We start from the raw sequence: 15,077 nt of genomic DNA on the forward strand, positions 1-15,077 counted from the left end.
TCTATTAATTTATTGATAATGGAGTCCCGGAAGTCTGAAGTACACAATTTTGTTCCACTGCATTTCATCGAATGACCAGTAGCAGTTCAGTGCTGAGCAAGAATTGAAAATGTCATAGAAAAACTTCGTGCTCTGCGTATCCGGCACCGTTCTGCGATTTTACTGCGTGAAGACGGTTCACCTTACAGCGATGAGGCGTGTTTTGATCAACGAAGTGCGCTTTCAACAGCGCATAAACTTGCACCAGAAGCACATGGGCTCAAGCAATGCATGCGCAGCGACAAGAAGTTACACCACGCATGCGCCGGCCAGGTTTTGCAATACGGGAGATTGGTGTGCTATTGCACACCCGTTGGAGACTGGAAACGGGCTACAAATGGCCTGTTCGATAGATCATAAGCCTTTGCTAAGACTTTTACAACGCAAAATCGACTAATACAGGAAGACCTGGACGTCCGGGAAAGAGAGCACGAAATAATTAACCAAACGGTGGAACGAATAGCCGTACAAGAGACGAGGACTGCACCTCAACTAACAACACCTAGCGAAGTGAGTACCAAGTTAACGAATCTTGAAAACAACAAAGCACCTGGTCCGGATACGATAACAAGTGAACAGCTCAAGAGACTTCTGAGTAAACCGCCCTATTGACTAGAATTTACAACTGCTTTTTCCTGGAAAAATTGCAGCTGGCAGACGTCATTCCTATTCCAAAACGAAGAGAAGACGTAACTCAATATGCCAATCATAGATCGATCAGTTTAATTCATAATATTGAGAATTACGGAACTCGTCATGAAGACAACCTCGACCGCTGCTGTTTTTCTGGATGTGGGACTGGCCTGTGATAAGGTCTGGCGTGAGAACTTCTTACAGAAGATAAGAGACCAAACAACGATCACAGACAAGTATATCAAAGACATAGCGATCTTTCTCTCCAGCAGAAAGATGTGAGAGCAAACTGAAGGCAACACATCGGAGATCAAACTTGTAGAGACCAGAGCTCCGCAACGCTCGGTCTTGACACCAGTCTTGTTTATAGTTTATGTCGACGACATGCCGGAAATTGCAAACGTTTGACTGGCACGGTTCGCTGACGACACTGCGTACTTTACCAGTGGACACCACCAACGCAACACCAACAGCAGAGAACTACAGACAGGACTGGACCTAACCACGGAGTGGTGCAAGACATAAGAAACTTAAAATCAGCCCGGCCATAACTACGGCAATATACTTTAGCAAAAAACGTCCACAACTGGACATAAACCTTACTGTCCAAGTACCATGGAGCTCAACTGTCAAGTATCTGGTAGTCACGCTGGATCGGAACATTTCTTTTCATTGAATCGCTCAAGACCTCTGTCATGGTGATGGAACTGATGCCACTAATCGGCAGTGGAAAGCTAAACAATTCAACGAAAGTTGCACTAAAAGACAAATGTACTATCAAAAATCCTTTATGGGAGCACATCAAGGGGCCCCGCTAGTGAGGTCCGAATACAGCACATCCGAGTATTACATAATAGAGTCCTTCGTTGGATACGTATGGCTTCGCTTTATATGCGCATCCGACTCTGCTCGATATGGAACCTATTGTACAAATGACCAAACGCAGATCCACAAAAATTCACAAGAAATTAGACCAACTCAATCATGTCATGCTTCACATCCGAGAAGCAGGTACCACCAGAGCAAAACCCTGCTATCGGTACAGAGTGCCCAAGACACTAGCTAAATAGGAAATCAGAAATTAGACGCTACAAATAAAGAAACAAGCCCTCGAAGGAGAGACTTATGGACATGAGGCCTTAAAGAGGCCTCCCAAAGTGCAATAAAGTAGTGAAAACTAAACCTTACACTATCACCGAGAAGCGGAGATCGCCGAATTGGGGTTTAAGAAACAGAAACAAAAACAAAAAAAACAAATAGTACTATCGCCATTGTACTGCACACTCGCAGACGACACACTTGACTCTGCGTCAAGGAATGGTGGTAGCGGAAGCAAGTTACTAACATCCGGCAGTTTACCTAAAATTCTATGGAACCATTAATATTGCGTGTTTTTGGATGTTCTCCACCGGGCAGTCACAGCGAAGCAGTAACGACGTGTATGTTGGAAGACGTGATTAGTAACTATTAACGAATATTTTGCAACAGGCTGATTGCTCAACAGTACAAGACACAAACGGCTTAAATGCAAGTCGTTACCTTTGCAGGCCTAGAGTTGAGAGCCACCTGAGCTGCGTTTGCTTCGGCCGGATGTGACGGCGGGTGAGGGAAGCACAGCTGACGCATTGCTGGGGAGGCGATGGCGATGAGAACACGGCAACAAACCCGGTGTCTGCGCGAAAAGCTTAGGCTTGCCGTATTTTTGTTTTCTTTGGGTTCACCGCAGGACAATTACCACATTTATTTGCCTCCAACCCAGGGCATACTATTGAAGTTACTTAAGTCTTAACAGTTTATTTGCAACATTAAACTTTATCTATTCAGCTGCATATTTATTTCCCTTTCTCTTCATACTATCAAAAGTACTGTTAGTGTTATAAGCAGTATAACAAACATACTTTTCTTCAGATTTGTATTTTTTCACACACTGCAAAAGATACTGACTCAAAATGTGAGCAGTTATACGTGGCACTTCATGCAAATTTATAGGTTTAATAGTGAAGCTTGACGTTGTCAGGGAGGAGATGGCGGTCTTAATGTGGTTTATTAAACAAAATATTTTTGAGTATAGGTTTTTTAACGTCTAGACCGAAATTTTCCTATAACAAAGTATGAGAGCTGGTTTCGGTTACTATCTGCAACCGTTTCCGGATCTGAAAGCAAATGGAGGAAAAGTACTCTAAGAAAAGTTTGTGTAATGAAGTAGGATATAAAAACACTCAATAAAATCTGAATGAAAAATATAATGGGGAACCAATTCGAATAGTAAAAGGGAACTTTTCAGTGTAGTACAAAATATGTTAATGCTTGCGTCTATACCCCGGCTTGCTTACGGTGACGTTTTTAAACTACGTACTCACCTCGTCTTGGTATTTAAGAATGCATGGCATTGCCTGCCAACAGCTAATGATGCTTTCCAATGCATAATCACCGCTTTTTTTTACATTTTGAACGGTTTGTTATAAGCATTAATGTATTTTGTAGACCGATGGCCTCGCTGTCTGGTCTCCTACCCCAAAAAACCAACCAACCAACCGTATTATGTACTACACTGCTAAATGGCTTTGTCAGATTAGAATTGACTCTTCATTATAAGCTGCCTCAGCTGCAGTTGTAGCAGATGTAGATTTTGGGTCATACAACTTTTTAACCAGCTTAGATGTGTCTGATGTTTTGAAACTACGTTCGTGTTTGGCAGGGTGGCAAGAAAACGTAGCCTCTTCAAATGCACAATCCTGATAAAAATTCCAGTCTTTGGCTTTAAAAAAGTTTCTTATGTCTAGTGAAGGAGTAGCATTAATAACACTACAGTTTTAGCTGTTTTAACGTGGTCGTCACTACCATTCCTTTCTTTATATGCAGCAGAAAATTCTCAATAAACACATTTCGCAATAAACATGTACACTGTTACTGCCATTATACAATTTCAAAAACTTATATCCCTGTCGCAGGGTAACGTTAAATTACCACATTCTTTTAGCCATTGACGAACAATAAAAGAAGGAAGGAATACAGATAAAATTAATGATAAAAAACGCATAGACGAATTACTTCAGACACGAAAATTGCCCTTGTTGTGGTGGCACATGACAACAGTAAGTGAAAGGCTGAGACGGAACTGCTAGACACGCCTCCCCATCGACGTCAGTGCTTGCCCCAAGATCGGTTGACTGATTGACAGCCGTAATAGAATATTTAAAAACACGATGTCGAACATATAGACCTAAAAATTATAAAAATAACAACCCGCCAGTCGTAAAATTTTCAAATTCTGACATCGCTAAAAAGCCGGGACTGTCGAAGCCAATCCCGGACGTAATGAAAGACAAGGCACACTGTTCGCATAGTTAATAACAACTGTTCATTGTAACATGACTGTAAAACTAAGTAATCCCTACGGAACAACCTCCAAACACGTATAAAGTCTGGCGTCTGTTGATCAAATTGTATTTCTTAATTTAATTACTACATACTCAAAGTTCAATAAGTTCAAGTTCATTCACAATATCAATTAAAATATTAATCATGTATGATCTCTCAATCATTTCACTTAAGTGTCTGGACTGTTGTTTTGGTAATTTAATCTGTTTACAACACCGTGTGTCTCAGCAGGCTCTCTTTTATGCTTGAACAGAAGTTGCCGGCTGCGAGGCTATTTAATGGTTTGAGCTTTATTAAACAGCGCGTACCACGGCAACAAACAATATTCTTTAACATAGAAAACATGTTCACGATTAATAATCATTTGCTCATGGTATGCAAGCTACCAACAATGAATGCAGACTGAGTTCTTACCCTAGTTTATTCCAAAGGAAAGACTCTTCTTAATATAATGTTATATCAATTTCTCACCACTGACAGCCGTGCAACCGTGTTCAGGATACTGTTTAGGAAACTGGCATATACAGGGGTCTCTCCTGAGAGTTGTCAGGCGCTTCAGCGTCTGGAACTTCGACAGATGTTTGCAGCTTTTTTAAACTTGTAGCTGGTGTCAGCCCAAAGAAATACTGCTCTTCATATGTTTCATACGACGCGCCGGTTAGTTTCCTGTTACACACAAAACGATTTTTAATGTAGAATTTTACTTGCCCAAATTAGGATAGCGTGGTATTCGTTTTATCGATATCTATTAATAGGGAGTGTAAAACACGAGGAATACTTGGTACTCTAGCAGCGACTGAGCAGTGCTCTGGCCAGCACTGACTGCTACTACCACGCAGAAGCGTGCTGCTCAGTCAGTTGCTGCTGGAGTACCAAGTATTCCTCGTGTTTTACCATTGCTAATAATATCGCACTGTGCTACTCTGGTAGCGATCTAGATGCATCCCGTCGATGCTGGGTGTCTTATGAAACACGTGATGAGCAGAAATTGTTTGGGCTGACACCAGCTACACGTCGCAATAACTAAATTGCAAATATCTGTCGCCGGCCGCGGTGGTCTCGCGGTTCTAGGCGCGCAGTCCGGAACCGTGCGACTGCTACGGTCGCAGGTTCGAATCCTGCCTCGGGCATGGATGTGTGTGATGTCCTTAGGTTAGTTAGGTTTAAGTAGTTCTAAGTTCTAGGGGACTAATGACCACAGCAGTTGAGTCCGATAGTGCTCAGAGCTATTTTTTGAAATATCTGTCGAAAGACCAGAGAATATGCGGCTCGGCTCGCGACTCTTAGAAGAGAGACGCGGTATTTGCGTGATAAATTCAGAGCACTCGCGCTCACGTCTTCCTCGAATGCAAATGCCAGATTGACTACAAACAGAACACTCCTCTCTCGGATAACGAAGTTAACAAAATCAAGTCAATAATGTTACGTTATTAGTTTTGGTAGCTACTGATCTGCAAAGATTACTAACTACGTTAAAAAGTATCAATATGCTAGTAAAAGCATGTTGTGATGATACATTGCCCCTGATGTCGACATACATTTATTGTGTAACGTAATGGATGGAGACATCGAAGATCAGTTAACCGTATTTTTTTTAAGGAAAACGTGTCTATCAGATAATCTATATAAATTTGAGCTGTTATTAGACGTTAGTGGCAGTGGATAGAGTTTTTTTATTGGATATTTCAGCTTAATCTCATTCACACTGGATCGGTATTAACTTGATATATATTTTCCCTACAGGAAAATCGACGAAATTAAAAAAAAATAGATAACTGTTTTCTAAAGTGAGCAACATCACATTCATAAAATAAGGACGAAGTAGTTCCCGAGAAAGGCCGACTGTGAGAATCTGTACGAACATTCGTGACTAACCATCATTGAAGATGCAGTCTGTCATTGCCTAGACCTAGGTTCACAAGGCTGTGATCGTCTTGCCTCTAAATTTACACCTATATTCTGGAAACCACTGTCAAGTGCTTGGTTAAAAGTACGTTCCATTGCACCAGTTATTAGTGTTTCTGTCCGTTCCATTTACGTATTGAGCGCTGAAAGAGTAATTGTTTAAATGCTTCTGTGTGTACTATAGTTAATAAAATCTTGTCCTCATGATCCCGATGGAAGCGGTAAATAGGGCTTTTGGTACATTCCTCGAATCGACATTTAAAGCTGGTTTCTGAAACTTTGTTAGTACCCTTCCTCGGAATAGTTTACTTCCGCTATTGAGTCTGCCAGTTCAGTTTCTTCACCGTCTCTGTGACACTCTCCCTCGTGTCAAGTAGATCTGTGACCATTTGTTCTGCCCTTGTCTGTCTGTGTATTAGTCCTATCTGGTACGTGTCCCACACACTTGAGCGATATTCCAGAATGGCCGCACGAGTGACTAGCAAACAATCTCCTTCGTAGAATGATTCCATTTTCCCAACATTCTACCAATAAAACGAACTCTATACCAGCAAAGTGTAAATTGTTCTGTAACTGCAAAATTGCCCTATTCGTTGCCTTCCGGAAAGCGTTCGATACAGTTTCACACTGCTGTCTAATGACTGAAATACGTGCCTATGGAATATCAAAACAATTTTGTGACTTGATTGAAGGGTTCCCAACAAATGAAACGCAACATGTCATTCTTAACAGAGAGAACTCTCCAGACGTAAAAGTAATTTCGGGCGTACTCCAAGAAGGTGTTGTAGGACCATTACACATCACAATATATAGAGAGTGATTATAATTAAAATTAAACTTTCAAAACGCTGTAGAAATAATACCACTGATCGGAATAACGTCAAAGTGCAATGAAGTAGTATCGGAGATGGGGAAAACGTATGGCAGAAGAAAAAAATAGTATAAAAATTGATCAATAGATGGCGCTGTATGTGTCAGAATACGTAAATGAAAACACCTGTCATACGCACGACCCATTTAAGTTGGCATAAACACACCGGGTGGCTTTTCCTCCTCTCGCATCTGCGGCGTTCGCTATGACTGTCTCAATGCAGGATCGCGCTCTGCTTGTAAAGCTGTATTACAAGAATGATGACTGTGCATACGTCGCTCTGCAGAAGTTCCGGACACTGAAAGGTCTAAAAAAAAAAAAAGCCGTGTGTCTGGAGAAAATGGTTCGGAATTGCGAAAAGACGGCTTCTTTTGGTGTGCAACCTGGTATAGGGAGGAAACTAATAGATTCGACGTCTGTGGAAGCAGTGGCCACAGCAGTGCATGAGGAGACGAGTGGCAGTGTGCAAACGTGTAGTGCACGGAGAACTGGCCGAACATTGGACATATCCGTGACTGCGGTGCGTAAAATCCTACGAAACATCCTTCTTTGTTATCCATTTAAAATTACCCATGTGCACGAGTTGCTTTCTGTTGACCTATCAGCAAGAGAGAGACCTTTGCTTTAGAATTTCTCGCTCGCACGGAAGTGGACAATGATTGACCGTAGAAGATTTTGTGGACAGACGAAGCCCACTCCCATCTGATAGTATATGTCAATATACAGAATTGTTGAATATGGAGAACGGAAAATCCACACGCAAGTCAACCAGTACCACTTCATCCTCAAGAGGTCACTATGTGGTGCGGGCTTACGGCATCATTTATCACAGGGCCATATTTTTTCGAAGAGACAGGTACTTCCGGTCCTATTACCTGTACCGTCACTGGCAAGCGGTATGAGTGACTTCTGCGCAACCTCATCATTCCAGCTCTCGAACAGCGTGGATGTGTAGATGGGATTATTTTTATGCCAGATGGCGCACCTCTGCACATTGCAAATCCCGTTAAGCAGCTGCTGAAGCGCCATTTCGAAAATGCTAGAATTATCAGCCGCTACGTCCCTAAAGCCTGGCCGTCCCGGTCACCTGATCTTAATTTGTGTGACTTCTGGCTGTGGGGCTATCTGAAAGATGTTGGGTTCATTTTCCGAATGCAAATTTAGCTGCATTGAAGGTACGCACTGCGCAACACATTCTGAACGTGACCCCGGAAACGCTTCGACCAGTTGTGGGACATGCTGTTTCTCGATTTCAACTTGTTGCAGAAAATGGTGGAGAGCATATTGAACATGTTTTGCGCCAGTCATACAGAAATTAATAATCCGATTTGTTTTTGATTGATGCTTTTTATGCAGTTTTTGGCCTCAGAGCAGTTAAAAACCGATGTGAGTGATCCTTTTCATGCGGTTTCACTTAAAAACTGATGTTTCCCAACCGATGTGATATTACCTTGCCGCGGAGGATGGGTTTACGTAATCAAGAGTATCACACCTGTACACCCATTCACACTGAGTACTACAGTTTGTTTAGCGTCAAACGTACGTCTTAGGCATTGTTGTATGATTCATTTGTCATTTGTAGTCGATCACTATTATATTATGATGTTTATAGCGCCATCTATTGCTACATTTTATAAGTATTTATTTTTGAAACTTCCTCAAGGCTTTTCGCGGATGACGCTGTTATATACTCTTGAAACCTGTAGTGAAATGCAAGATGACCTGCAGAGGTCGACGCTTGGCGCAGGCATTGGTAGCTGACCATCATCATACACGAATGTAACGCGTTGCGCATGAATCAGTATAACGACCTATCAATGTTTGATTACATGATTGCCGAACAATCCCTGGAAGCAGGCACATTCATTAAACATCTGGTAATATGCGAACAGAGCGACTTAAAGTGGAACGACTACGCAAAACTAATCGCAGGTAAGGCAGAGACCAGACGTATTCGTTGAAAGAATGCTTAGGAAGTGTAGTCCACCCACAAAGGCGGCATCTTACGAAACTCTAGTTTGCATATTGCTCTTCTCTCTGGAACTCGTACCAGATAGGATTGATAGAGGAGACAGAGGATGTAAAGAAGAGCAGCTGAGACAATTCCAGTGGCAAGCGCTAAAAGACTGGCGCCGTGCATCAGAATGTGGTTGGTTAAAATTTCTACAGCGTACTTTACTAAATGAACGAACCAACATTTTACTTCCGTCTACGTATATATCGCGAGAAGACCGGAAAATTAAAGTTACGAGATTCGAAATCACATAGCTTACCAACAATAGTTCTTACTGCGCGCACAGTGCAAAGTAGCCTCCTTCGCACATCAAAATGTGGTTTGCAGGGTATAATGTAAATCTTTTATATAGAACCAAGTGCAGTACTGGTCACGATGAATTCATGCTATATCAACTCTGTTTGTTTCAAAATGAAACACAAGAAGTCAACGCTGAGCAATAGATGCGGGTCCGAGGAGAGGGCTATGGGGTTTCACTGCATTCCGCCCCCTCCCCCCCCCCCTCACTCCCTCCCCCCAGAGATACAACTCTTTTGTTTTTTTAATCTCTAATTTAAAAGAAAAGAGAGGGGGGAGAGAGAGAGAGAGGTGTTTGCAACATAGCTCTCAGACTCAACAGTCTCGAAAATTTTCTCGCCTTAGTAGTTGGTATAATAATAGATAATGCAATGACCTTCCTTTATTCTGGAGATTTTGGAGACGGTACGATGATATAATATTTCTATGGCCTTAACAATACTTTATGTACATATTTATAGCGACAAACAAATTAATTGAAAAACAAAAACAATTTACTTGTTAATGTATTGATAGTTTTTACGTTCATCTTCATCAATCGGCTTCTTCTGTGATATATTTTTTCGATATCAAAGAGATTTTTAAAGCGTTCTCTTGCAGCCTCCTTAAAACTAAAGCATCAGCTGTTTCTACGTCATTTTTCACAGCCGACGTGACACGTGTTCTAAATGCACTCACAACATCGCTATGTCGTACGGTCTGTACTGGCAAAGTTTCCGATTGTTCTTCATTCTCAAATGTATTTAACACGTCTTGGATAATCTCGTTATCACTCATCAGCTGACAATTTTCTTCTTCGTTTCCGAATAACCAGTCATTTACGTTGATAATAAACAGCGTTTCAGTATAATTTGTCGCTAATAGGTTCAACATTTTCTTCAAACCCTTTAACTTCTTTAAAACATTTTTTCTACTCGTTTAGTAAAGGAAGATCTGCCCAGAGTTTGTCCCACGCAAGATACCAACACTATAGTCGAAACACTTTCCAAAGCCCGAGTAAGGTAGTGAACACCGTTTTTAACAATTGTTTCTTTTGATGATTGAATAGTGCAGGTACTTTCAAGCTGCTAATTACACTAGACAGTAGGTTTTTATGTAAAAAATAATATTCTGATCCATAGGTTGTATCAAAGGGGTTACATTTTGGGTAGAAGCATCACTCTTATCAAACCATCTTTGGATTTAAGTTCATCTTCGTAAGGATGTCCGGGCCAGTTATCATACACCAACAAAACTTTCTGACACATTTTACTTTTTAAGGAACTTTTTGACCAATCGCAGGAACTCCTCGTGAAACCACTCACCGAACAATTCCTGTGTCATACAAGCTTTCTTTTGGCGTTTATATTTGACTGGTAGTCTTGCAATTTTGAACGCCCTAGGATCTTTTGATTTTCTTATGACAAGCAGCTCAAGTTTGTGCGCTCCACTAGCATTAGAGCATGGCATATATGAGAGCCTATCTTTATACATTTTTTCTGCCAGGAGCACTTTCCGCAGCTTTGTGGACGAATGTTTTGTTGGGCAAAAGTCTCGGCTTTCGTCCACGTTATAAATCTGATAATGACAAAGACTTAACTCTCTTAAAGTTTTCTTGAATTTGTACTGCTCTCCAGCTTCGAAGTCACGAGAGTTTTTCTCCTATTGTGGTTAGTAAGCGGATACTAAACCTTTCTTTTAACTTATCAAGCCATCCGATGATTGCGCGGAAATCGTCTTTTTTCACAATTTCTTTACAGAAAAATCTCTGTTTTGCTTGGATAAGAGCCCCTGAAACTGGAGTGTACTTTCTATGTTTCTGAAGACACCACGTGTTCAAAGCGTCTTCAGTTAATGGGTACTCACTGGTGTTTTTAAAATTCCTGCCACTGGTTTTTGATGTTCATATTGTACACAAACTCCTCAATTTTATCAACTTTTTTTAATGTCGTAAATGATGTTTTCTGCTTTGTTTAATTTTTTAAGAATTTCGGATTTTTTAACCACAGTCAATGTCTTGTGCCCCCTACCCCCCCCCCCCCCCCCCAACGTTCCTAGTCAAAAATCAAGCCTCTGAAGAGGGCAAGTATTTTAAATAAATAAAATAATGCGTTGGGGCGAATAGTGGGGTGGCGCACTACGAAAACAACCGTACATAACTGAAATGAGTGAAAAAGAAAAACACAAACAAGAGAAAATCAAAACTGGGGCCTCCAGCGATCAAAATAATATATGGTTTTTCTCGTAGTGTACAACCGCACTATTCGCCTTGATGCCCTGTTCTGTTCACTTTGATGGCTCTCCCTCTTCAGAGGTTAGATTTTTGACTACGAATATTGGGAGCCTCTTGGTGCGCTAATGTAATATTGTAAGAACGTTTTAATTTGGATTTTTTTCTGCCTATTTAAATGCTATACATAGGGTCTGTAAAAATATTTAAAATATTTTCCTTAAAATTCTCAAAATTAAAATTTTTATAAATCTTTTAAAACTTCTTTTGGTATTTTCATCATATGTATTACATGAGATCCTTTCCTTCTTATGCAATTCACCTGAGGACGTTGTTTCAGTGCAGAGAAACCGGTTGTGACAATAAAGAAATCACTAATTACAGCTGTCTTCCGTCTCATTACTTCAATTCATTATGAGGTTTAAGGGCTGTGGCTGCTCGATTACGAAGTTCTGTGTTTTTTTTTTTTTTTAACTATGCGCCTGCTGACTCAACAAAGAAGACGTTCTTATCCGGGAAGGACAGTTTTTTCGTTCGCAAAGACAAAATCTGAGGATCAGGTAGATAATGAATCTACTGAGGCAGACATGGCATTTTCTTCCTCGCTATGTCCGGAAATAAAACCAAAACGAACGCAGACTAGCACCATAGTAATGCAGAGTGCAAGTGTAGAAGCAGAGCAAACTGCGAGCAGAGGAGGTGAAAAGGCTTGATCTGCAAGTGTGTACATGGTGGAGAAGAATAGGTGAATAAGACACGATGGCGATAAAAGAAACAGGGGAACGGCTTCCCAGTGCTCCATGTTGCATACGACGCCCCTTCCTGCTGCCCTCGACCTTAAAAAATGGTGGTGCCGGGAAGGGGGTATAGAGAGAGAGAGAGAGAGAGAGAGAGAGAGAGAGAGAGAGAGAGAGAGAGAGAGAGAGAGAGAGAGAGAGAGAGAGAGAGAGAGAGAGAGAGAGAGAGAGAGAGAGAGAGAGGGAGGGAGAGAGAGAGGGAGAGGGGGGGGGGGGGGGGGGAGTGGGGAGACGAGTAGTCGCTGGGAACCACAGGTGTGTCTTGGTGTCTGCGGCGGCAACAGTACGCTGGCTGCCGGGCCACGCTGCGTGGTGAGTTGCCGCTGCCATTACACAGTGTGTAAGAGTCCTGTAGTTAGACACGCTGCACTTAAACCTGCTGTCGGAATTCAAGTTGAGACATTCACGAACAGTCGATATAGTAGCAGGCATCTGCGTAATTCTTCTGTAATTCATACTTTAGCTTTTAGCAGAAGGTGGATACGGCCACCTTCAAACTATTTCACTGCTGTTCCAATTTCGAATGACATGCGGGAAAAATGAACACCTCAATCTTTCTATGCGAGGCCTAGCTACCCTCATTTTATCACGATGGTCATGTAAGTGGGAGCCAACAAAATATTTTGGTGTTTGGAGGAGAAAGTTTTGACTCGCTTATCATACACGGACACTCTCCCCCATATTTCTTGGTGCCCTCCGTCAGCCCCATCAGGTAAGGTTCCCACACACGCAGCAAAACTGCAGAATGAGACGAACAACCGTTGTGTAGACAGTTTCCTTAGCAGATTTTTTGCATCTTCTAAGTGTTCTGCCAACAAAACAGCCTTCCTCATAATGTTTTCTATGCGATAGATACAATTTAAGTTGTTCACACTCGTAATTCCTAGATATTTTATTGAATCGACAAATTTTAAATTTGTTTCATTCATCGTATAATCGAAATTTAACGGATTTTTTTTTTTTTTTACTGGAGGGCCTCACACTTTTTATTGTTCTGGGTCAGTTGCCATCATGCAGATATCTTATCAAAATTATTTTGTAATTCATTCTTCTGATGACTTTACTTGATGGTAAACGACGGCATCATCTGGAAACAATCCAAGAGAGCTGCTCAGATTGTCTCCTAAATCGTTTATGCAGACTGCGAACAGCAGAAGACCTATAAAACTTCGTGAGGAAGCCCAGATATAACTTTGATTTCACTAGATGACCTCTCTTCAATTATTACGAAGTATCATCTTTCAATCACACTTATGTTTATTGAAGTAACGTGTATGTATTAAAACGATGCCACTGAGGGTATCTTCTGCCTGCGGACGCTGGACTAAATGTCTTCACGATATGTATATTGTTTCTTATGGAATGATTATCTAGTATACGAGTAGCAAGCTAAAATCCACCACATATTTGCAACCCTTCATGTAATAAAAATATCTATGTCCTGTGCTTGGCATTTCGCGCTTGAAAGTTTTTCGCGCTGATACCCGAGCTTCAGAAACTCTTGTTCTTCTATTTTTAAAACACTCTCTGACAATTAACTGCATATTTAATGAAGTTGTATCGCTGGTCCTGGACCAGGTATAGTCCGTAAATTATAAATCAGATTCACTGTCAAAATACAACTACTTTCATACTCATGATATTGCAGGGCCTGTGTTCAGAAGTACGATGAAATGTTCCTCGAGATATGAATGCTTGTCTGCATTTCCGAATGAACAGGCTCTGTGTCAACTACAGCCGTTATGAAATATAGTCGCAGTTGCAAATATGGACATCATCAGCTGCATAATGGAATGACAACGAAAATTTGTGCCGGATCGGAACTCGAACCCGGATTTCCCTCTTTTCGGGAGTTGTCATCTTACAATTAGGCTGTCTGAGCACGCTTCACTGTCAGATTCAAATGTCCATATGTCGTCTACCATAAGTCTAAAACCTGCACTCGTACATTCATTATGTGTATTTGTAGCACAGGGGAGATATTTTGACTCAGTCACTTGCCCAGTGTCGGTGGATAAATTCATGGTTGATGACAAATGGAAGTTTGGGTTTGGACATGAAACGTACTCAAGTGTGGATTCGCTGAAACAGAAGCGAGAACATTAACTTGGGAGGCTCGTCCGTGCGAGGCTTACGACGATTGCGTTGCCTTGGGTTGAAATTTCCCGTTTCCTGAGTCATCACAACAAGATGCGGTAACACTCGTCTGGAAGGCGGGTTCTTGTCAGGAAATCGCTTTCTGTAGAGTTTCTCTTCCTGAGTAGCATGAGCCTACTTTCAACCACAATAAAAGTAATGATGGCGCAGTTTTTAATAAAGAACTGTGCGCAAAATATAGTTTAAAAGTACTAGGGAACTTTACTACAGTACTTGTCATGTGAATACGAAAGTATTATTGCAGTTACCATTCTGCCAATTTTCCTTCTCCACAGACGAATAGCATTTCCATCTTCTGCTCGTTGGTTTGCATTGTACTCACATATACCCTCAACTGAAGATAGTTGACTGAATGACTGGTGTGAATTTTTCTTATTTCTCCATTTGTTGGTTGTCAACTCCAGTCAATTGACCAGATGTATTACCCTGGGTACTTGCACTGTGTACTAGTTTAGGAGAGTTAATGTCCATTTTGTGTCACGTTTTTAATAATGCCATATTTTCGTGGGAACGGTACAAAGTGATACGTTTCTGAACAGTCCTGAGGAGAGTGAGTAAATTACCGAATAAAAAGCATAGGTTTCTTTTTAAATTAGGCGTACTGCTCTTCATATCCTAGTAATGAACAAAGTTAAAAGTATGGCACAAGCTGATTAATGTCCCCTCGTACTTAAACAACATTTGTTTGACACATTCTAGCCGGCTGGAGTGGCCGAGCGGTTCTAGGCGCGTCAGTCTGGAACCGAGCGACCGCTACGGTCGCAGGTTCGAATC

At 41.3% G+C, this 15,077-nt stretch overlaps 1 protein-coding gene across 3 annotated transcripts in view; it reads left to right on the forward strand.

The window, feature by feature from the left end:
* The window catches only part of LOC126268152 (xenotropic and polytropic retrovirus receptor 1), a 237,758-nt gene that overhangs the window by 139,130 nt on the left and 83,551 nt on the right, over positions 1-15,077 (forward strand). The window contains exon 1 of one of the 3 annotated variants that reach the window (XM_049973694.1): positions 12,403-12,458. The exons of the other annotated variants lie outside the window; for them this stretch is intronic. The gene's annotated coding sequence lies outside the window, so the exon portion shown is untranslated. Of the gene's footprint in view, positions 1-12,402; positions 12,459-15,077 lie in introns of those variants that run through there. 3 annotated transcript variants of the gene reach the window in all.

This window comes from Schistocerca gregaria, chromosome 4 (assembly GCF_023897955.1).
Source record: "Schistocerca gregaria isolate iqSchGreg1 chromosome 4, iqSchGreg1.2, whole genome shotgun sequence".
NCBI classification, from domain to species: Eukaryota; Metazoa; Arthropoda; class Insecta; order Orthoptera; family Acrididae; genus Schistocerca; species Schistocerca gregaria.